Source organism: Canis aureus, chromosome 23 (assembly GCF_053574225.1).
Source record: "Canis aureus isolate CA01 chromosome 23, VMU_Caureus_v.1.0, whole genome shotgun sequence".
Lineage (NCBI taxonomy): Eukaryota > Metazoa > Chordata > Mammalia > Carnivora > Canidae > Canis > Canis aureus.
In genome coordinates, this window is record NC_135633.1 from 30,313,613 (window position 1) to 30,335,800 (window position 22,188).

Consider the following 22,188-nt stretch of genomic DNA (forward strand, 5'->3'; position numbering starts at 1 on the left):
CGTAAAATATATATGGTCACATCACCCTGAGGACACATTAGTTACAAGAGCAAAAAGAAACCTCTATATCCCTGCGACAGCCGAAGTAAATAATTCAAATAATGCCCCAAGAAAAGACTGCAGAGGCAAAAACCATTGCTCATGAAATTAAATCAGAGCTTATCTAAATATGATTATAGACCTGAGACCTGAAACAATTGCTAAGAACTAGGGAATTGCCTTAGGAAGAAAGACAGTCCTAAGGAAGCACACTAACTTACCCTTGTCCTCAGAATAAAGTTCATATTACTTTGGCCAAGCATTTTCAGTAAACTTTTACTTATTAATACACTAAATAATGAACTTCCACATATATTCGTTCATTTAAACTCTTCCAACACCTTAGAGGTTCTAGCTCCTATTTTACAAAAGAGGAGTCTGAAGCTCCAAGAAGTAAAGAGACCAGGATAAGAAGCCAACCTCTGACTCCAAGTACAATGTACTCTCTATCTCACCCCTACTATAATCTAGCTCTTTCACTTGCACAGGGCTTTCACACATGCATTACCTAGTCTTATTCTCAGAACAACCTTGTAGGTAGATATTCAAGATTCTTCGTTAACTGACCCCTACCTTTACAGTTTGAAATGAATGCTTTTGGCTGCCTACCCAGCATTCATTCTCTTCTTCCCTCTTCCTAATAGAGCCCTAATTTTTATCCAGTATTCATCTCTCAGCAGCTTATATTACTAAGGCATTTCTCAAATTTTAGCATGCTGTCAGAGTCATAATTACCTGGAGTGCTTGTAAAAAAATAGATTCCTGGGCCCCACGCCCAGAGTTTTTGATTCAGTGGGTCTCGTACATGCCCTGAGAATCTGCATTTTCTTTTTTTTTCTTTTTTTTTTTTTAGAATCTGCATTTTCAACAAGTTCCCTTGTGGCCACACTTTGGAAACCACTGTTCTAACTAAGATAATGCTGACCCCAAACCTAGCTCCAGAGGTAAGTCTTGATTCCACATTCAAACCATAATATTTAAACCATTCTCCCTGAAAGTCATTAGTTCAAGAACTCAGGCTTAACCAATTAACTTCTGGTATGTCTCTGAAAACTCTCGTAGTTAAGGGATGGATAAATGGCCTAAGTTGATCCAAATGAACTAAAGACTTTTTTTTCCCATTTTGAGAGATGAAGTCAGTGTCCATCTCTCTTTCTCTGCCTCTCTCCCCATCTCTTTCCCTCCTTCCCTCCCTCCTTCCCTCCCCCTTCCTGTCTCCATCTATGTATCTTTCTCATCCATTGGTTAATAAAAAAACTTATCTCCTCAAATGTTCTATCAGCCAATTTACCACCATGATGAAAGCCAGCTTGGGGAATATATATATGCACACACACGCATTTCTCAGATTCCCATCTAAGTGTGATTTAGGTTTTGCTAATCAGATGCTCTCACACTAGATACTAACTTGGAATGAAAGTAGATGAGTGGAGAGATTGGGCACAGGACATGCCTCTTGTTGGGGCAAACTGCAGAAGCAGCACAGTTCTAGATCTAGTAGTTGTGGCAACAGTTTCTTGATTCTGCAGCTTCAGGACTATGGCAAAGAGATTTTGTTCCTGGAAGCTCAGGCTGGGTCCTTTTCTTCTACTCTCCCAAAGGCTTTTTAATCTCTCTGGCACCCTCTAATAAAGCATTTTTCCTTGAACCTGCTAGAGTGGATTCTATTACTTGCCGCTGTTAATAAGAAACCTGACCAATAAACTGCCCTACACTAAAGATAATATTTATTATTTACTATCACGTTCTTATAACAGCTGACCTTGTCTTTGCAGCAACTCTTTCCGCAGTCTGGAATTCAGCCCTCATCTATTTGCAAAAGCTATTCATTTCTTCCATGAAGAGATTTACATATAAAGGATTTAATCCCAGAAAAAAGGAAGTAAAAAGATTTGACAGAGGAGACTGAGCCCTAAAGAAAGCAGCAAGACATCTGACAGAGAAGGAGCAAAGGAGGAAGGAAAGGGGTATTTCATGTGTAAAGAACAACATTTACAAAGGCATTAAAGTGTCTCTTGCCACTAAGGACTGACCCTATGAATGCACAACTTCTTAGAGATGCAATTGACGCAAGCCACAGCATACACTGCTGTTTGCTCAATAAATTAGTACTGAATACTAGTGATTTTTAGAGTCAACTGTCAGGAATTACTAAACCTTAATAACCATGTATTTAAAAAAATACGCTATGCTAGGAGCCACAAAGAAATTCCATAGTGAGATCACAGTCTCCTACCCACAAAGATTTACAATGTAGACAGAAACAAAGATAATTGAAAAGATAAAGGATACAATACAAATATTATAAAGACAAGTGCAAATTCACATAAACAACTGTAAAGATAAAGGCTTCAAGTCACTGGAGTATCTAAAAGTGTTTTGCAGAGCAGATTTTCCCTAAGAGCATTAATTCACTAAATATTGGGATCTCTGGGTGGCGCAGCAGTTTGGCGCCTGCCTTTGGCCCAGGGCGCGATCCTGGAGACCTGGGATCGAATCCCACGTCGGGCTCCCGGTGCATGGAGCCTGCTTCTCCCTCTGCCTATGTCTCTGCCTCTCTCTCTCTCTGTGACTATCATAAATAAATAAAAATTAAAAAAATATAATTCACTAAATGTTTACTAAGCAACTAAATGCACTAAAAATTACTCTAGCTACTGAGAATACAGGGAAGCAAGCAAACAAAATCCTTGCTTCACAAGGTTCAGATTCTAACTGAAGAAGAAATAGGAACAAAGGTTTCAAAGACAGAGCTGTAAATTAAAGGACTGGTCATTAGGTTCATTTTGGCTTCCTTATGCTGTATTAATAATGATAGTCAACACTTGCTGAACACTTGTTATGTGCCAGAATCTACTAAGTGCTTTACAATTACTGCTTCATGTAATCCTAGTAACAAACCTACGAAGCAGGTACTATTATTAGTACCATTTTAAGGATAAGAAAACTAAAACTACAGACATTAAGCAACTCTCCCCAGATCAGTCATGAAGTAGCAGAGCCACAAGATTCAAAGTTAGGTCAGTGGCAGGGGTTTAAATGCTGCATAATATGAAAAGAGGACAAAATCATATTTACATGCCATAGATCTGTTAAAATGGGAGACAAGGAGTTAATCTTGCATGAGCTTTACCATCTCTGGGTTGTTTTTTTTTTTCCTTATCCTATAAAATTAGAGATTAGATTCCCTAAACTATGATCTCTTCCAGCTGTTTCCATGGTTACAAAAACAATGTGAAAAGGTATTCAGGTGCCTAGTCCCATTGTTGTTAAGAAATAGGTACTTAGAAGGTTGACCCTATCCAGTTATTCATCAGCTGAGCCCAAGTGCTTCCACCCTTTCATTAAGGGTCACATTAGCATTATATTAATTGGTATAAACAGCTGTAGCACCTCCAGCACAGAGGAGACTGGAGGCCCAGAGAACAAAGGAAGAGGCAGGAAAGCAGTGATTGGCTGACCTGGATCCGTCTAGGGCATGGCATTTGGTCCCTCTGCATTTCTAAGTTCTCATGAATGTGGATGCCGAGGCAGTAGCCCAAAGCCTTTCTCATTTCCATCTCAATCTCCAGGAAGAATTACAATGAGAACAAGAGCTATTGAGGCAGAGAACAGACTGTGAATATTAAAGTATACACTAGGCAGGAGCCTGTAAAAGAAAGAGAGGTTTTTCTTTTGGACCTAACAAAGTGTAACAGTCAAACCCTATTCACTCACCTGCCATATACACTCTGTACCAAATATTACCTTTTCAAGGAGTTTTTCCAAACCCTTCAATTATTATTTACTTCTTCCTATCCCTATACATTTATTAGGTATCTGCTAAGTACCAAACTCTGAGCTAGGCACCATAGGAATATAATGAATAAAGCACAATCACCAACTTTGGTGAACTAAATCTAATGGAGAAACTAGTACATACAATGGGATTCTTATCACCTGAGTTTAATATCAAAAAAGGCTATTTAAAAAAAATTTTTAATGCCATTTAAGTTAACTGATGAGAGACCAAAATTTCCTAGTAAATTTAAAAAAAAAAAAAATCGATCAGGCCTTCAATTTATCAAGATAAACGTAAAATAAATTTTGCTAATTCTTAATATTTAACAAAAATTTAAGTTGTAATTGCCTATAAGCCAAAGAACATCTGTCACTTCACATTTGGCTTTCAAAACACATTGATAAGAGAATCAATTTTGTAAAAATATTCAAGAGCTTCACCAATCTTTCCCAAGAGTCTCTCTTAATCCTGTTACTCAAATCATCGCCCTCTGAATCTCCTTTTGTGTCATTACTCGTGTTAATTTCTCCTTCAATTTTAAACTAACTCTACCATTTAATCCTCATTTGTCAAAGATTTTTTTGTGTGTATGATTCAAGCGACTCTCCAATATTGCATTATTTCAAATTCATAAAAGTCTTTGTTTCGTGGAATTGTCATTTTTTTGCTCAGTTTTCATTTTAGAATCTATTTGCGTTGTATTGTTAGATTATTCTACCATTAGAAAACACTTACTGAGAAACAGAGTCCAGTGGTGAGCAGGGAGGGATGCTTGAGTGGGGATTAATTTTATAAGTGATCAGTTCCTACAGATAATAAATGAACTTCTAATTATAGTGCAAAGGACGGAGAGAGTGCTATGGACATTCAAAAAAAGCTTAATAAATACCTGAGTAAATAAGTAAATTATTTTATTCAATCATTCAACAAGGATTTATTGACAGCCTACTATAGGCCACACACTGTTCTAGATGCTGAGTATATATAGTAAGGAATGAAAAAAAGTACCACCTTGTCTTAGGCCATCCATGCTGCTATAACAGAATGCCATAGACTGGGTGGCTTACAAAAAACAGAAATTTGCTTCTCACAGTTCTGGAGGCTGGGAAGTTCAAGATCAAAGCACCAGAAGATTCAGTGTCTGGTGACAACTCTCTTCCTGGCTCATACATGCTGTCTTCTCACTATGTCCTTGCATAGCAGAAGGGGCAAAGGAACTCTCTGGGGTCTCTTTTATGAGAACACTAATCTCATTCATGAGGGTTCCATCATCATGACCTAATCACCTCCTAGAGGCCTTACATCCCCAGTCATCACATTGGGTACTGAGATTTAACATACAAACTTTGGAAAGACATAAACATTCAGTGTATAGCACGCCCTCAAGGAATTTGTAATCATGAGTGGATAGATAAGGACTGGAAGTCTATATGGAAGACATGGCATCCAAGTTGGATCTTAAAGAATAAAGAGTTTTAATAGAAGAGAGGGAAAAGGAACCCTAGGCTGAAGGAAGAAAATGATAAGACATATAAAAGTGAATGGAACTGAAAGTCTTTTTAGAGAGATGAAGTAGGGTCAGGAGAAATAAGGCTAAAGAAGTAAGTGAGGTCAAATTATAAAGTTCCCTGAAAAACAACTTAGTTTACATATTATCTTATAAGCAGTGGGGACACAATGATTGCTTTTGGGTTAAGACAGTAACAGCATTAGAAACATTATTCCAGGCAGAATAATGAATGAATAAGAGGGCAGGAAGACTGGTGGCCAGGACACTAGTAATGAGGCAGTTAAAAGCCCAGAGAAAAGATGATTATGGTCTAAACCAAGCAGAGGAGATTGAAAAATAAAAACAAATTTGAAATAACTTCAGAGATAAAATTGCCAAGGCTTAGTAATCCTTGATAGCGTAAGTTCATTCATTCAGCAAATATTTACAACACTTACTTTGTTCCATACACTGTACTACATGATGAAGCACAGTGGTGACAAAAGAGATATGACCTTTGATTCTATAGAGCTGGAAGTCTAGACATATAACAAACAGGTAAGTACAGAATTACATATCATTATAAACTATTATGGAAAATAATGAAGTCCTGTGAGAGGATAATTGGGTAGGGGGATATCTTCTTTAGATTAGACAGGTTCTAGACCACATTTGTTTTCTAAAAGAAGAAAAAGAGGAGAGAGAGAAACCAGACTTGTGGAAAAACCAGAACTGGGGAATAACATACCAAGGGAAAACAGGTGTGAAGACCGTAAGGCATGAAAGATTTTCTCAAACTTTGTAGAACAAGATAAAAAAATGCCCATCACTCTGAAGCATAGCCAGTGCAGTGGGCAGTGGCACAAGATGAAATTAGAGAAACAAAAACAAGGATCAGGTCTCTTAGAACACTATAAATCACATTTAAGATTTTATATTTTCTCCTAAATAAAACAAAAAGCCTTTACAGGTTTTAAGCAAAGAGCTCAGTTAAAAAGATTACTGTGGTGGTCTAAGGTAGAGATAGTGGTAGCATGGATTAGAGAGGTAACAACAGACATGGAGAGAGGTAGATGGATTCAAGGAATACATGGGAAATAAAATTGATAAGACTGGGGGTGGAGTACATATGAAGCATAGAAGAACAGGAGGTGTCAGGGGTGAATCTTAAATTTGTGATTTGAGCAACTGCAGAAACAAAGATGTCACTAGGACAAGGATAACTGAGGGAAGACCAAGTTTCTGGGAAAAAAATCAAGAATGCAGTTTTAGAGCATATTAAGTAGGAAATGTAAAATTTCAAAGTGGAAATATCAAGTGGGGTAAGTGGATATATGGTTTAGAGTTAAAGAGAGATGTTTAGGGTAGAGATATCTGGAAAAATACGGGAGTTGCCAGCATTTATATGGTATTCAAAGGCAGGACAATGAATGAGACCAAGTATAATGAGAATCTGGCATTAGAAGAGAGGATCTCACCCTTGAGGAATTCCAACATTAAAAATAAAATAAATAAAATCAAGATAGAAAAAGACAACAAAATAAACTAAGGAATGATCAGAGACAAGAGGCAAATGAAGAAAGTATATCACAGAAGGCAAAAGAATATTTTAGAGAGACCATAACCAAAAAAGGCAAATAGAGAGTTCCATTAAGATGAAAAGGAAAAGGAAATCCTATGGCTGCTAATATCACAAAAAGAAATACACCCAGGCATTAAGAGCCCCTTGATGAAAGAACACACTGATACCTAGAAAGTGGTCATGGAAAACAAACAAAAGAAAAACCTGAATCTGAATTAGCCTCTAGATACTACATACATGTAATATACAGGACCGGGACTGAGGAACCTGTTAAACTATAAAAGGAAGATGCAATATCCAAACAGTGGGAAACTCTACAGAAAAAAACAATGCGGTTTTTTCAACAAATAAACTGAAAGGGGGTGAGAAAGAGATTGAGATGGACTTTAGAGTAAAAGAGACAGAAAAGACCTATCAAACAATCTCTCTGTGTAGCCCTTATCTGGATTTTGCTTCAAGCTGTTAGACAAGAAAAAAAAGGTGCAACATTTGAATCACAACTGAATATTTTTATGACATTAAGAGATTATTGAGTATCTGTACCTCTATGGTTTTTTTGTTTTTTTTTTTTTTAAAAGATTTTATTTATTTATGATAGTCACAGAGAGAGAGAGAGAGAGGCAGAGACACAGGCAGAGGGAGAAGCAGGCTCCATGCACCGGGAGCCTGACGTGGGATTCGATCCGGCGTCTCCAGGATCGTGCCCTGGGCCAAAGGCAGGCGCCAAACCGCTGCGCCACCCAGGGATCCCGGTTTTTGTTTTTAAGTAGATTTGGCACCATGGAGGTCATTATAGGCCTTAGTGAGAGTGGTTGTGATGAGGTGGTGAAGGTAGAAGTAGACTGGAATAGGCTTTCAGGTAAATAGGTAAAAAAAAACTGGAAGCAAAAATTGTAAACAGCTATTAAGGACTAGCTTTTTTTTTTTTTTTTTTTAAGGACTAGCTTTGAAGGAGGGCAAAGATAGGTTTTAGCTGGAGGCTGACATGGGATCTCCGGAGGGCTTTTGTTTGTAGGGAAAGGAAAAATTAATTTCATTTAAATAGAACATTTGTTTTGTTGTTGTTTTTTGTTTTTTTTTAATAGAACATTTGAATGCTGCTTGGGATAACTCAGTAGAAAGTAAAATGGAAAGATGCAGTGAAGTAAGGTTTCTAAGATGGGACCATGGGAAGGAAACTAAAAGCATGTAAAGGAGCAGGATAGATGGGCAAAGGCAAAAATTCATGCAAATCCAAGTAGATTCTTAGATTCAGTAGCAGAAATATGAACCTTCTATTTTATCTGTGTTATGGAAAGCAAAGTAGGTAGGGGATGGTTTCCCCTGAGAAAAACTCAGGGGAAAACATGATAGGTGCAGATTGAAGGGAGAATTGAACATATAACCTGAATAAAAGTAGTTATTTCCAGAGCCAAAAAACAAAGGGGGTTAAAGACCACAGGTTTTTGGAAACAGGAAATGAGTCAATTGACTTGATTAACTCCTGAGGAAATCATTAAAAGAAAGACTGTGGTGGTATTTTCAGTTTGCAAATATTAAATCCTGTCAAGAGCCCATTTGGTCTTTATAACCCTTGACCCAGTAATCCTACCTATGGGAATTCATTCTAGAAAAAAAAAAAAAAACACGGGCAGACCAGGTGGCTCAGCGGTTTAGCGCCACCTTCAGCCCAGGGTGTGATCCTGGAGACCCAGGATGAGTCCCACATCAGGCTCCCTGCATGGTGCCTGCTTCTCCCTCTGCCTGTGCCTCTCTCTCTGTGTATCTCATGAATGAATGAATGAATGAATGAATGAATGAATAAATAAATAAATAAATAAATCTTTTTAAAAAACTATCTTTTAAAGGAGAAAGCTAAATGCAGTATTATAGATAAAATTACAGTGTGATTTATAACAGGAAAAGAAAAGCTAAATGATTGGGATGGTTAGTTTTATGTATCCACTTGCTAGGCTATAGTACCCAGTTACCTGATTAAATCTAGGTACTAATCTAAATCCCCTGAAAGTATTTGTAGATATAGTAAATATCTACAAGTCAGTTGACATTAAATGAAGGAGATTATTATTCTTATTTTAGATTTTATTTATTCATTCATGAGAGACACAGAGAGAGAGAGAGAGAGAGAGAGGGAGGGAGAGAGAAACAGGCAGAGGGAGAAGCTGGCTCCATGCAGAGAGCCTGATGTGGGACTCGATCCCCCGTCTCCAGGATCACACCCTGGGCTGAAGGCAGATTTTTCTTCCTAATCTAATGGTAGGCTTCATCCAATCACAGTTGAATGGCCTCAAGAGCAAATCTGAGGCTTCCCCACAAAAAAAGAATTCTACTGGTTCTGTTTCTCTTACAGAACACTGACTGGGGATCCCTGGGTGGCGCAGCGGTTTGGCGCCTGCCTTTGGCCCAGGGCGCGATCCTGGAGACCCGGGATCGAATCCCACATCGGGCTCCCGGTGCATGGAGCCTGCTTCTCCCTCTGCCTGTGTCTCTGCCTCTCTCTCTCTCTCTCTCTCTGTGACTATCATAAATAAATAAAAATTAAAAAAAAAAAAAAAGAACACTGTTTCAATGCTTAAGGCAAATTATGGAAGATCATCTAAAATCTTACAAGTACTAAGAAATAACATAGGGAAATGTTTATAGGTCAAGAAAAAAGGGCAAACAACAAATTTAGGCTACATTGTGATTACAACTATGTAAACATGTATGTTTATATGTAAGGAAAAAAAGAAACAAAAGTGTTTATTCGTTAGAGAATGGAATCCTGAGTGAATTTTTAATTTATGAATTTAAATGTTATGAAATAGTTTGTGAAATAGGGCTATTATTTTCAATGGAAGAGAGTTAGTAGCATTATTGTTAAGCCTTATCAAAATTATGTAGCACTTAAAAAAAAAACTAAAAATCTAAAAGGAAACTGCCAATTTTGAAATGTTGCCTTGGATATTACTATAAAGAATGGACTCGGGATCCCTTGGTGGCTCAGCGGTTTGGCGCCTGCCTTTGGCCCAGGACGTGACCCTAGAGTCCTGGGATCGAGTCCCACGTCGGGCTCCCTGTATGGAGTCTGCTTCTCCCTCTGCCTGTGTCTGCCAGAGACAGAGAGAGGCAGAGACACTCTCTCATGAATAAATAAATAAAATCTTTAAAAAAAAAAAAAAAAAAGAATGGACTCTCTGGAAGGCAAGTATGCCTCAAGGGCCTCAATTCAATGCCATTTTTCAGTAACATAGAATTCTTCAATTCAAATGGTATGAAGAAAGAACCAGAATGGCAAAGCAGCCAATGCTCAACTTGATCAGCTTAAAAATTTCCCACACCCTTAGCTACCTACTAGCATCAGGGCATGCATTCAACTTTGACTCAGATCAGAGATATTCATACTGGGTAGCTAAATATTTAGCACACTAAGGTTTCTTTTCTCCTGTATTCTCCCAACACCACGCACTGAAAGGATTCTTGTATGTTTATTGAACTTGAGAAAAAAACAAATGCTCTCCGTAAAGAAGTCATATGGACCTCAGTTTGATTTCAAACAAAACGTATTTACTGAGTGGCTACTCTATTTTAGGAACTATGAATACAATGGTGAGCAGAAAAAGATAATTTTTATTTTAAGGAAAAGGGTACTATATTAAAACTCACTCTTTAGGGTGCCATGCGTTAAAGAGAAATAATTCTGTGCAGCTTAGGGTCTGGTACAGCAGATAGATATTATTCAAATAATGCCATAGTGTAATGGGTAAGAGTATGGTTCTTTATAATTGATACAAATGCTGGTGTTTAAGAGTGAAGTGCATTGGTGTCTACAATTTATTTGGAATGGCTTCAAAATAAAATGGATTGATGAATGGTTTAAGGGATGGACAGATATTCAAATACAGCAAAATATTACAGAATCTAAATAATGAATATATGGGTACTCACTGCACATACTCCCCTAATAGTATAATTTTTAAACACACAAAAAAGTTGAAAGTGTACTGTGAAATAGTTTCAAGAGGAGTCAACCTACAGGGAAGGATATTTTTTGGTAATGAAAATTTCATCTTTGACCAAGAGATCTACTTAGATATTATAGACACCAAGAGGTAGCCTCAAAACCACTTAATCAATTTATCCATCAATATTTATTTGCTTGTTTGTTCTGGCTGACAGTGATAGAGTACATTCTACACTCAAGATACTATGCAAAAAAAAAGATACTATGCTAAAAGTGGTAGCACTATATGGGTGGGTAGTGGCTCTCGGGCACTAATTGTCTATAAAATCTGATTTAATAATCCTTTCTCAGTCTCTCAGAATTAAACAGGATATTGCATAGGGCAGCATTTTGAAAGGTCTCTTCCCACCACACCAACTTTATCAAATACCATTCACTCTTGTTCCATGTGCACCAGCCATAATGGCTTTTTTTTTAGTTCCTACGTTGAGCTAAACCAGAGCTAATAGAAACATAATATGAGGGGATCCCTGAGTGGCGACGCAGTTTGGTGCCTGCCTTGGGCCCAGGGCATGGTCCTGGAGTCCCAGGATCGAGTCCCGCGTCGGGCTCCCTGCATGGAGCCTGCTTCTCCCTCTGCCTGTGTCTCTGCCTCTAAATAAATAAAATCTTAAAAAAAAAAAAAAAAAAAAAAAAAAAAAATATATATATATATATATATATATATATATATATATATAATATGAGCCATTAACACAAACCACATACATATGTAATCTTAAATTTTCCAGTAGCTATGGTTTTTTGGGGGTTTTTTTGTTGTTGTTGTTTTGTTTTTAAAGATTTTATTTATTCATGAGAGACACAGGCAGAAGGAGAAGCAGGCTCCATGCAGGGAGCCCGATGCGGAACTCGATCCCGGGTCCCCAGGATCACGCCCTGGGCCGAAGGCAGACGCTCAACCGCTGAGCCACCCAGGCGTCCCTAGCTATGTTTTTAAAAGCTAAAAAAAAAAAAAAGCAGGTGAAATTAATTTGAAAATCTATCTTAACCCAATTTATCCAAAATGTTTCAATATATGGTAAACATAAAAAATTAGCTATATTATTTTTTTCAGCACTAAACCTTCAAAATCTAATATATATTTTATACTTATAGCACATCTGTATTTGAACCAGACACATTTCAAGTTTCAGTACCCATACCGTCTTGTGGTTACCATCTTGAGCAACATAGCTCTAAACTTTTACCTACTTTCAGGGTCTTTGTGCATTTTAAAATGTTCTCTCTGCCTGACATGCTCTACACCCTATTCTCTGAATGGTTAATTTCTATTTATCTTACATATCTTAGTTTAAAAGCATCATCCCCTCAATGAGGCCGCCTACTTCATCACTCCAAAATTCTCTACATTAGTCCGTTATTTCTTTTGCAGGACTTATCAAAACCTGCAACTATTTATTTGTACATTTAATGCTTTTCTCTGTATTCCCCTCTGGAATGTAAGCTTTATAAGAGCAAGGAAAAGGATCATTTCTGTATTGTTTAGGATTGTACCCTGAGTACTGATCACAATGTTTGGCACACAGGAAGCAACCAATAAATATTTGTAGACTAATTAAGGAATTGATAAATAGATGCACTGCAGAGACGTAATGAGCTTGTATGCAATTGAAAGTATGTGTATTTTGCCATTTCTACGTAGTCTGGGACGTTTACAAAACAGTCAACTTCAGACAATTCTCTGGCAAGCAGCAATAGTTAGAAACATGATATTGGGGGTGCCCGAGTGGCTCCATCCATTAAGTACCTGACTCTTGACTTTGGCTCAGGTAATGATCTCAGGGTCATGAGACTGATCCCCAAGTGGGGCTCAGTGCTGAGCATGGAGCCTGATTAAGATTCTTTCTCCCTCTCCCTTTGCCCCTCTCCCATCTCCACCCCATTCCCCCTACCCCGCTTGCTCACACAAGTGCATGTTCTCTTTCTCTTTTTTTTTTTTTAAAGAAACAACATGATTTTTAGAAAGAAAACAAGCAGTAAATATCTTTTACATTCCCCAAGAAACCAGAAATTTTTTAGAAGTCAGGGGAAAATGAAGGAAGTGCCACTGGTCAAAGCAACACCCAAATGAGGGGCCAACACTAGATTTGGAGATAGATGATATGGATTAAAGACTGCAATTTCCAAACTTGTGGAATAGTCAGTTATAATGAGGCTGATGATGTTGATTTGTTCCTGATCTCATTTATCCCCAATAAACACTGACATTGGGAGAAGCAGGTGGCTGAGAAACAGGGAGATCACCAACCCAAACTCATTTTTTAAAAACATTAAAAGAGGGGCATCTGGATGGCTCAGTGGTTGAGCATCTGCCTTTGGCTCAGGTCATGATCCCAGGGTCCTGGGACCAAGTCCTGCACCAGGCTCCCCACAGGGAGATGGCTTCTTCCTCTCCCTATGTCTCTACCTCTCTCTGTGTGTCTCTCATGAATAAATAAGTAAAGTCTTTAAATAATACTATTGATTACATTTCCACAATGAAACTGCTAGGTTTATTGGCTTGGGTTTTTTTTTTTTTCCTTTTTTCTTTTATTCTTCTGTATTCTCAAAAGTCTAAAGAATCTGACTTCAAATCATAGCTGTGCTGCTATACATAGCCTCAGGCAATTCAATTAACCTGTTTCCTACTCTTTAATATGGAAATAAAATAATACCTGTTCTAGCTAATCCACAGAGTTGTTGAAAGAATAAAGTGAGATAATATTAGTGAAAATACTTTGTACACTAGAGGCCCTTTACCACCTAGGCCTGGTCTTCCTGTCTTACCGGTAATTCCCCACCTTGTAACGTATCCTATAAGTGTACTAAAATACTCAGGGTTCCCCAAGCATGTTGTCAAGCCTTCTAGTTCTCATACTGCTCTTTCAGGAAGGTTCTTCCTCTCTGCTCTCCTCCCATCCCTCCCCAACTGTGTTTGGTTAACCCCTGTTCATCTCTCAGAACACAACTTAGCTGTCACATTAAGAAGGCTTGCCAGGCCATCCCCATTGCAGGTGGAATAGATGCCTTTCTTCTGTCTTTACATAGCATAAGCCTGTATCATTTTGCTCTCATAACTGTCTATGGACATGTCTGTTTCTCAACTATTAGCTTAAGGGTAAAGACCAGATATGATTCATTATTTCTTCAGAGCCCCTGACAATGCCTGATGCTTAATATGTGTTTAGCAAATGAAACTTAAATGACAATTAAAACATTAGTTTTCATATGGTAGGTACCTAAGACTTTTATGCAAAATACTACAATATAAAGCAATACTTCTCAATCTTGGCTGCATATCAGAATTCTATAAATCTTCTAAAATAGAGATTTCAAGAGATTTTGAATAAGTAGACTTTAGAACCCAGGCAACAGTAATTTTTTTTTTTTACATCTTCACAAGTAGTTCAAGTGTATAACCACAATTCAAAAACACTGCTTTAAATAATTGAGGTCATTAAATTACAACAATTCTACCTAACACTTACATAGCTTAACATACAAAACAATTCATTTCTACACATATTACTTTTTTAATCCAGTATAGTTAATATACAGTGTTATATTAGTTTCAGTTATGTAATATTCGTTTTCAACGTATTATTAATTGAATCTTCACAACTCTGAGTTAGCTATTATTTCTATTTTCCAAACTAAGAAATAGATAATTAAGTAAGTGTTCAAATAGGTCTTTGCCTAACTTCAAGTTTTTTTTTTTTTTAAGATTTTATTTATTTATTCATGAGAGAGACACAGAGAGAGAGAGAGGCAGAGACACAGGCAGAGGGAGAAGCAGGCTCCACGCAGAGAGCCCGACGTGGGACCCGATCCTGTGTCTCCAGGATCATGCCCTGGACTGCAGGCGGCGCCAAACAGCTGCGCCACCGGGGCTGCCCCCTAACTTCAAGTTTAATGCTCTCCCTTCTACATCTATCTCCTTCCTTAGAAAGTGACAGACGATATTGTAGCAACATACAAAGTATAAGGGAACAATGGTTCAAATGAGAAAGACATGAATTCCAGCTTTGTGGAAATCAAGGAGAGAATAAGGAAAGTTGAGCCTTAAAGATACAGGTAGGCATATGAGAATGGAAGTCACACATATTCTATCACTGTCATTTATCACTCCCGAAAGATTCAAAAAGGCAGATCTTGTAAAGGAGGAAAGTGTTCTTGCCAGCCTTACTTGGTACTTACACAGCCTGCAAGGGGCAGTGGAAAGGGCTGGAAGTAGAAAAGTGAAGTAAGAAAGTCCCTTAAACAGGAATGAACTTCCCAATTCTGCATGCAGATTACTTCACCCTGACTCCATGAATAAGAGCCAAGACATAACAGACTTGTTGTAACTAAGACTTAGATCAACTTTAGAGAAATAATATCAAACAAAGTCATATTAATGAGGAATCAATGAACTTCTGGTTCTTTCTAGACTTATCACACTATTCTTAGGGGATAATCTGGAATATCCTAGCACATACATCATTTCCCCTGAATCAAAGACTAGGATAGAATGGTGGAGAAAATTACTTAAGAAAGATAAAGCTTAACACAAAACATATGACATGATGTTAATAAATGTATGATAGCAAAGGGAAATGAATATTCAGGCAGTAATGACACACAACACTGGATAAAGTCTGATCTCTCAGCTTCAGTAGTAAAGTGTCATCTTGTGAGTCTGCAATTTCATGACCATCTGACATAGTTAGCAATTTATTTTTTTTTAGTTCAAACTCTGGACTTCAGTCAGGATTTTCTTAGGGGGAAAAGGCTAAAGGGATTAGGAAGCAATCTAAAAACATTTTTCATGCTCCAAAGTTTAGTTTGATAGCTTAAAAGGCAATATGATATAGTGGCAAAAGTGAAGTACTGCACTGAGATCCAAAAACTGTAGTCTTAAACCAATATTTAGTCATTGCTAAATTGCAATCATTGCTTAATGATGTGCCTTTGAGCAAATCAAGACTTCTATAATCCAGTCTCCTAACTCGTAAAAAGGAAATACCTATCTCACAAGGCTGTTGTGAAGATTATACAAAAAACACCAGGGAAAGATGTTATTCTTTCCCTGTATGAATGATAAATGTAAATGCATGTAAATCTGTCTTCACTAATCTTTCTGTGCACAAAAGAGAGAGCAGGCTAAATGAGGAAAAAAAATTATTTTAACTCTCAAAGCAATATACTTGCAAAATATTCCTAGATTCTCTATACAGAAAAATTAAAGCAGCCTGGGTAATGAACATAATACATAATTGATGGTATCCGGTGAATATGAACTGGAATGGAGGTCTACGCACTTACTTTCAGCAAAACCTTGAACAAGTTCCCTTTGCCAATCTGAGCCTCAACCTTCTTTTCCATTAAACAGAAATACTAGCAATCATCTTACACATTTATTTTGAAGATTGGAGAAAACTCACAAAATGGTACATAACAAGTGTTCAATAAAGTTTATAACAACTGCTAACAAATTACTCTCTCCAGAGGTTCCTTTATATTCAATATTTTATTTAGTTGCTTTATAACCTTGTAAGCTAGTCATAGCAATTGTTCCTATCTCCATTTTACAGTTGGACAAAATGCACAGAGCTAAAATTATTTCCATAAGATCATATAATAATGAGAGACTAAGGTTCCCTGACCACTCCTCCCACCCCAAATTACATTAGTCCTTAGGAATTAAAATGATATCTATGAAATAGTATGTGCTTTTGAAAATCTTAAGCTTCCTCTTTCCAAAAAAAAAAAAAAAAAGTTATTTTTCCCTACTCTCTGGTTATGATTTAGAAAGACAAAAAGGGGGAAAGAAAAGTTCATTAAAACCAGCAACAATGGGGATCCCTGGGTGGCGCAGCGGTTTAGTGCCTGCCTTTGGCCCAGGGCGCGATCCTGGAGACCCAGGATCGAATCCCACGTCGGGCTCCCGGTGCATGGAGCCTGCTTCTCCTTCTGCCTGTGTCTCTGCCTCTCTCTCTCTCTGTGTGACTATCATAAATAAATAAAAATTAAAAAAAAAAAAAAAAAAACCAGCAACAATGGAATTGAAAATTGTCTCAAATTAGCAACTATTGATCCCACCTTGATTTTTTTCATTTTCCCCAACAAAGCCACTGATCTCTTAATTAAAATGTTTCTAACAGTCTGCTTATCAAAATGATACTTATTTGATGAATTATTTCTAAACTGACAAAAAAATTTAGAAAGACAAATTTCTCCTGTTTTCATGAGTATACATCAATTTTTTACTCCTCTATTTTATCCCTTCATTTCGGCATTTATCATACCATGTTGTAATATCTTCAACACCTTGAGGACTTGAACTGCATCCTACATATACTTGAACATCCTGTCCCAGCATGGGGCCTTGTACATGGTAGATAAAGACTCGGTAAATGTTGATAAATAAATGAACAAATGAAGCCAATCTCTCGAAGGGAAGTTAGGAACAGAGAAAACTGGATATGGTATCTTAGGGCTAATAGGAAAGTGAAAGAAACAAAATATTTTAAGAGCTTCATAAGGAAAAAAAAAAAGCTTCATAAGGAAGAGAAACCTTTGTGTGGAGTCAAACAGGCCCTTGTACAGCTTTAAGTATCACTAGAGAAAAGACAAAAACCACAGAAGGCCCGGAAGAGACAGTTTCAAGTCAAAAGACTCAAAAATTAGGGTGCTCATGTAGATTTGCAAAACCGGTTATAAATTCCCAAGAAACAATCCCAGCCCAGCCCGAGATATTTCAACAGCAGTTTTCAGGTCTTGGCTTAAAGAACTATAGCTGGAAAAAAAAAAAAGGAACTATAGCTGAAAAATACTGCAGGCTTTGGTGGAGAAGGACAGATGTAAAATCAAAGAAAAGCGCTAAAATAAATCCCCAAAAATGTTAGAATCCACTTGGATTTGCATATTGGAGTGTGGTTCCTCTTCATTCTGAGAACTATTCTTGAAAAAAACCCCAGTGTAACAGCTGGCTGTAAACAGGACTAAATCCTCTTATATTTTTTATTCAACAAATATTTGAGAGCCTGCTATATGCAATCACTATTCTAGGTACTGGGAATAAAGTAGCAAACAAAACAGAATGCTCTCAGGAAGCTTCCAATCTAGTGGCAAAAGATATGTGACAGACAGATGAAATGGATCATCAAGCAGTAAGTGTTAAGGAAGAAAAAGAAGGGAGTGGGAGAGAGAGTACAAAAGGAAAGAGTGGGAGGGAGCTGGCAAGGAGCTGGTCTTATCAAAAACAGATCATCTAACGCAGTGGTTTTCAAACTTTAACAAGTGTCAGAATCACCTGGAGGCTTGTTACAAAGCACAGGTTTGGAGGCCCCAACCCCAGAGTTTTTCATGTGTAGGTCTGGGATGGAAAAAGTAATTTGCAATTCTATCAAATTCCCAGATTACTTTGATGCTGTTAGTATAGGGACCAAACTTGGAGCTAATTGTTCTAACCCAAAAGATTAGGAAGCCTCTATCCCAGGGGTCTTGATTTGCTTCTTTATGTATTCATTCATTCATTTCAAAAACATATTCAGTGCCAGCCAGTAACTCTGTTAGTCACTAAAATTAAACAGATCCTGCCTGGCCTCAAAAAATTCACATATTAATAGGGGGAAAAAAACCTCAGATAATTACAATAGAGTACTATAGAGAACTTTGAGACTGGTACATATTATGAGCCAGAAGATAAAAAGCAACCAATTCTATCAAAGTAATAGGAGGACTAACTAAGGAACTGCTTCCCAGAGGTCCAACAAGCACTTTTCCAGGAAGGAAGGAGGTGGAAGGCCAGGATTTCCACTGGAAAGAATAGCACCAGGCAAAAGGAGAGATGAGAAACAGTATGGCAGAGGAGTTATATAGAAAGTGAGGCTGCAAAGGTAAGCAGTAGTTGATCTGAGAGCTTCTTATTTATGTTAAAGAGCTTAAAATTTTATCTTTAGAGGCACCTGGGTGACTCAGTGGTTGAGCATCTGCCTTTGGCTCAGGTCGTGATTCCGGGGGTCTGAGAAGGATGGAGTCCTCCATTGGGCTCACCGCAGGGAGCGTGCTTCTCCCTCTGCCTATGTCTCTGCCTCTCTCTCTGTCTCTCATGAATAAATAAATAAAATCTTTTAAAAAATTTATCTTTAGGCAATGGCTAGTTGGGAGGTAGGGAGAAATGATGTGATGGGATATAATTTTATAAAGATCTCTCTGAATACACAGGGCCCTTCTTTCACAAATCGCTTTCTCCAAGCCTCATAAGGTGTGCTTAGTAAATGTATATTTAATTGAACTGAATAAGCTTTCCATCTAGTGCTATCTTATGGATGAGAGGCAGGTCACCACCTTCCCCACAAGACTCACTTTGGCCAGGACAAGACTTGTAAAACAGGTCCAGCAGCCTCAATTACTGCACACTACTCCTTGTACAACTGGAGTCCCCCAGAGATTAGGGGAAGCCTTCATTGTTTACATGTCTACCTCACCCACTAGACTTTGAGCTCTCTGAAAACAGAGAATGTCTTAATAGACTCTGAATCCCCCTTTATGTTCAATTCTCCATTTGGAAAGGCATGATTATGATGGCCTTTACTGTCTTGAATGTTTAAGCAGCAAACATTGCTGCAAGTATTTTGGAGGAATACTTGAGAAGTTTTTGGTATTTATGAGTGTTGGGAGAAAAGTGCTTTTTTTTTTTTTTTTTTTTTTGTTAGGAGACCCAAAACATAGTAGCTTTCTAAACTCCAATAATGTTGGGCAAATGAATGACTGACTAAGCAAATTGTAATTGTAATAACCCCATGATCTCATATAGGTAAGGATATAAATAAGCTTCAGGGTTCATGTTGCCAAAACTCTTGTGAGAAGCAGAGTTTCCAGTTGAAGTGAGGTGGATTTCACATGCATCTGATATAGGATTTCCCAAATAGGAACTAAAAATGTTACAGGTGCCATAAAAATCTTGCCAGGTCTCTGGGGGCCCCAATGAGTTGTTTTGCCTGAAAGGAGTTCGAAGGTGGATACCAGCAAAGACCAGGGGAGGGTGGGGTCTTGAAGCAGGTGATGGGATAATTCGGCGGACTCTTCAAAGCTGGAGTACCTGCTCGATACCTGCGGATTTCTAGAGCTCAAAAAGTCCTGGAATTTTAAGGTTGGAAGTGAGATGCTCAAGGTCACAAAGTATGAAGGTGAAGCCACAAGGTAAGACCAATGAGGCATCTGTTGATTCCTGTTTTCTTCTGACAAAGTCACAGCAGGCAAAATGAAAGGTCATTCTCAGGAACAAGTTTTAAAATACGGGCTAGGGGCGCCTGGGTGCCTCAGTGGTTGAGCATCTGCTTTCCGCTCACGCCGCGCTCCTGGGGTCCCGGGATCAAGTCCCCCAATCAGGCTCCCCGCGGGGAGCCTGCTTCTCCCTCAGCCTGTGGCTCTGCCTCTCTCTCTGTGTCTCTCCTGAATAAATAAATAAAATCTTTAAAAATAAATAAGATAGAATATGGGCTAGACTAACGAATTTGAATTTTTATAGGTCACCATAGTACTAAACTTCCCCTTCACCTTTCATTCTTGGGAGAAAAAGTCTCAGTTATCCAAGCAGTTTAACAAACAAAAAGCACTTTGCTCCCGACGCTCATAAATACCAAAGACTTCCCAAGTATTCCTCCAAAATACTCGCAGCAGTGTTTGCCGCTTAAACATTCACGACAGCAGAGCCCATCATAATCGTGCCTTTCGAAATGGAGAACTGAACGTAGAGTAACTATAAATCCCTTTTCCTCGTTGGTTTCCAACTCCGCAAGTCGGAGTATTCCCGGGGTGGGGGAGGGGCCGCGTGAGTGCCGCAGATCCAGCAGGATTTTCAAGGAGGTGAAGCCGAGAGGGGATTCCCCCGGCCTGGACGGGAGGGATTTTTTTCCCCCCGGCAGGATGAGTCGGACGCCGCTGTGCGAGGCTCGCCGGGGGCCCGCCGGGGTTAGCGCCTGAGGACCGCGAAGTTCGCGAGGGAGGCGGCTCCCGCCCCAGACCTGCCGGGCCCGGCCCCTCCCCCGCCGCGGCCCTGCCTCGGGTACCCCAGCGCCTCGACCACCCCCGCCCAGCTGCTGAGAGCCGCGGCCTCGCCGGCAGCGCTCAGGGGGCCTTTGTTGGTCCGCCGAGAGCGGTGGCCGCGCCTCACCTTACCTGGCGCCCCCGCCCGCCGCGAGCAATGAATGGGCCGCGGCCCCCACCCGCGCCGCCCGCGCCCCGCGCCCCCGCCCCGCAGCCGGCGGCGCCAAGGGCCGCGCGGGCGCCGGCTCTCACCTTCCGCGCTCGCTCGGCTCCGCTCCTCCTCCTCCACCCCGGTGGCGGCGGTCGCGCCGGGGAGTGAGCGCGCGAGTGTGCGCGAGGGGCCGCCTCACTTTCTCCCTCCCGCCGCCGCCGCCGCCGCCGCGCGCTCGGCGCCTCCCCCACCCTGCGCGTGCCGGGGAGTCCCCTCAGGACCGGGCGGGGGTCGGCGAGGGCGCCCGAGGCGGAGAGGCCACGGGGGGAGGGGCGCCGTGAGGAGCGGGGGCGTGAGGTGGGCGGCGCAGAGTTCTCTGAGGGGCTCCTGAGGGCGCGGGACCCCGGGAAACAGGGGTAAGAGTCCGAGGGGAAAGCGCTGGGAAGCAGGACCGCAGGGCGGGTGAGGGAGACCGCGAGGAGGCGGGAGGCGGGAGGCGGGAGGCGGCGCTGTGTGGGAAGCCGTGAGGGGGCGTCTGCCGCGCCGCAGGCACCTCGGGCTCCAGCTGCAGCCGAGGCCCGGCCGCCCGCCCCCCGCTCGCCCGCGGCGGCGCTATTGTGCGGCCCCAGCGCCTCCCCACCGGCCCCCGCCCGCCGAGCCGGCCCGCCCCGCCTCCCGCAGGTGGGAGGGGGCGGGGAGCGCTGCCCGACCCACGTGAGGAGGCCAACCCGGGCGTGGGGGAGGGCGAGCGCCGGGTGACGTCATCGGCGCATGACGCCAGAGGCTGGGGGATCACCCGGCACCGCGTGATGTCACTGCTCCCGCGTCTCTGCTCTCGCCCTGCAGCCTCTTCTGCTGCAGACATCTTCGCGCGCGGCCGGCCGGGAAGGTTTTGGTTTGGGGGATGGTTTGTTGGGGCGTCAGTGGTGTGCGTAGCCTACGGTCCAAAGAGACGGCTAACCCCACAGGTTTGTGGTCCTCTTCAGGTTAAAAAGCACCAACCGCATCTGCTAGCTCATTGTCAAGAGCTGGATTTGAAAGCCACTACACATCCTGCGACCTCAAAGCCAGACGTTTATTCTACTGCTTGTTTTTTCGTTTGGAGACGCGCGGGGTTGGGAGACCTCGT

General features: G+C 40.5%; 1 protein-coding gene across 2 annotated transcripts in view; it reads right to left on the reverse strand.

Annotated features, from left to right (window-relative positions):
- PAK1 (p21 (RAC1) activated kinase 1) overlaps positions 1 to 21,305 on the reverse strand; it is a 144,348-nt gene extending 123,043 nt beyond the window's left edge. Inside the window, exon 1 of one of the 2 annotated variants that reach the window (XM_077867170.1) lies at positions 21,161 to 21,305. The gene's annotated coding sequence lies outside the window, so the exon portion shown is untranslated. The remainder of the gene's footprint in view (positions 1 to 21,160) is intronic. The other variant, XM_077867173.1, reaches the window with a different exon arrangement.
- Between the last annotated feature and the right edge of the window lie 883 nt (positions 21,306 to 22,188).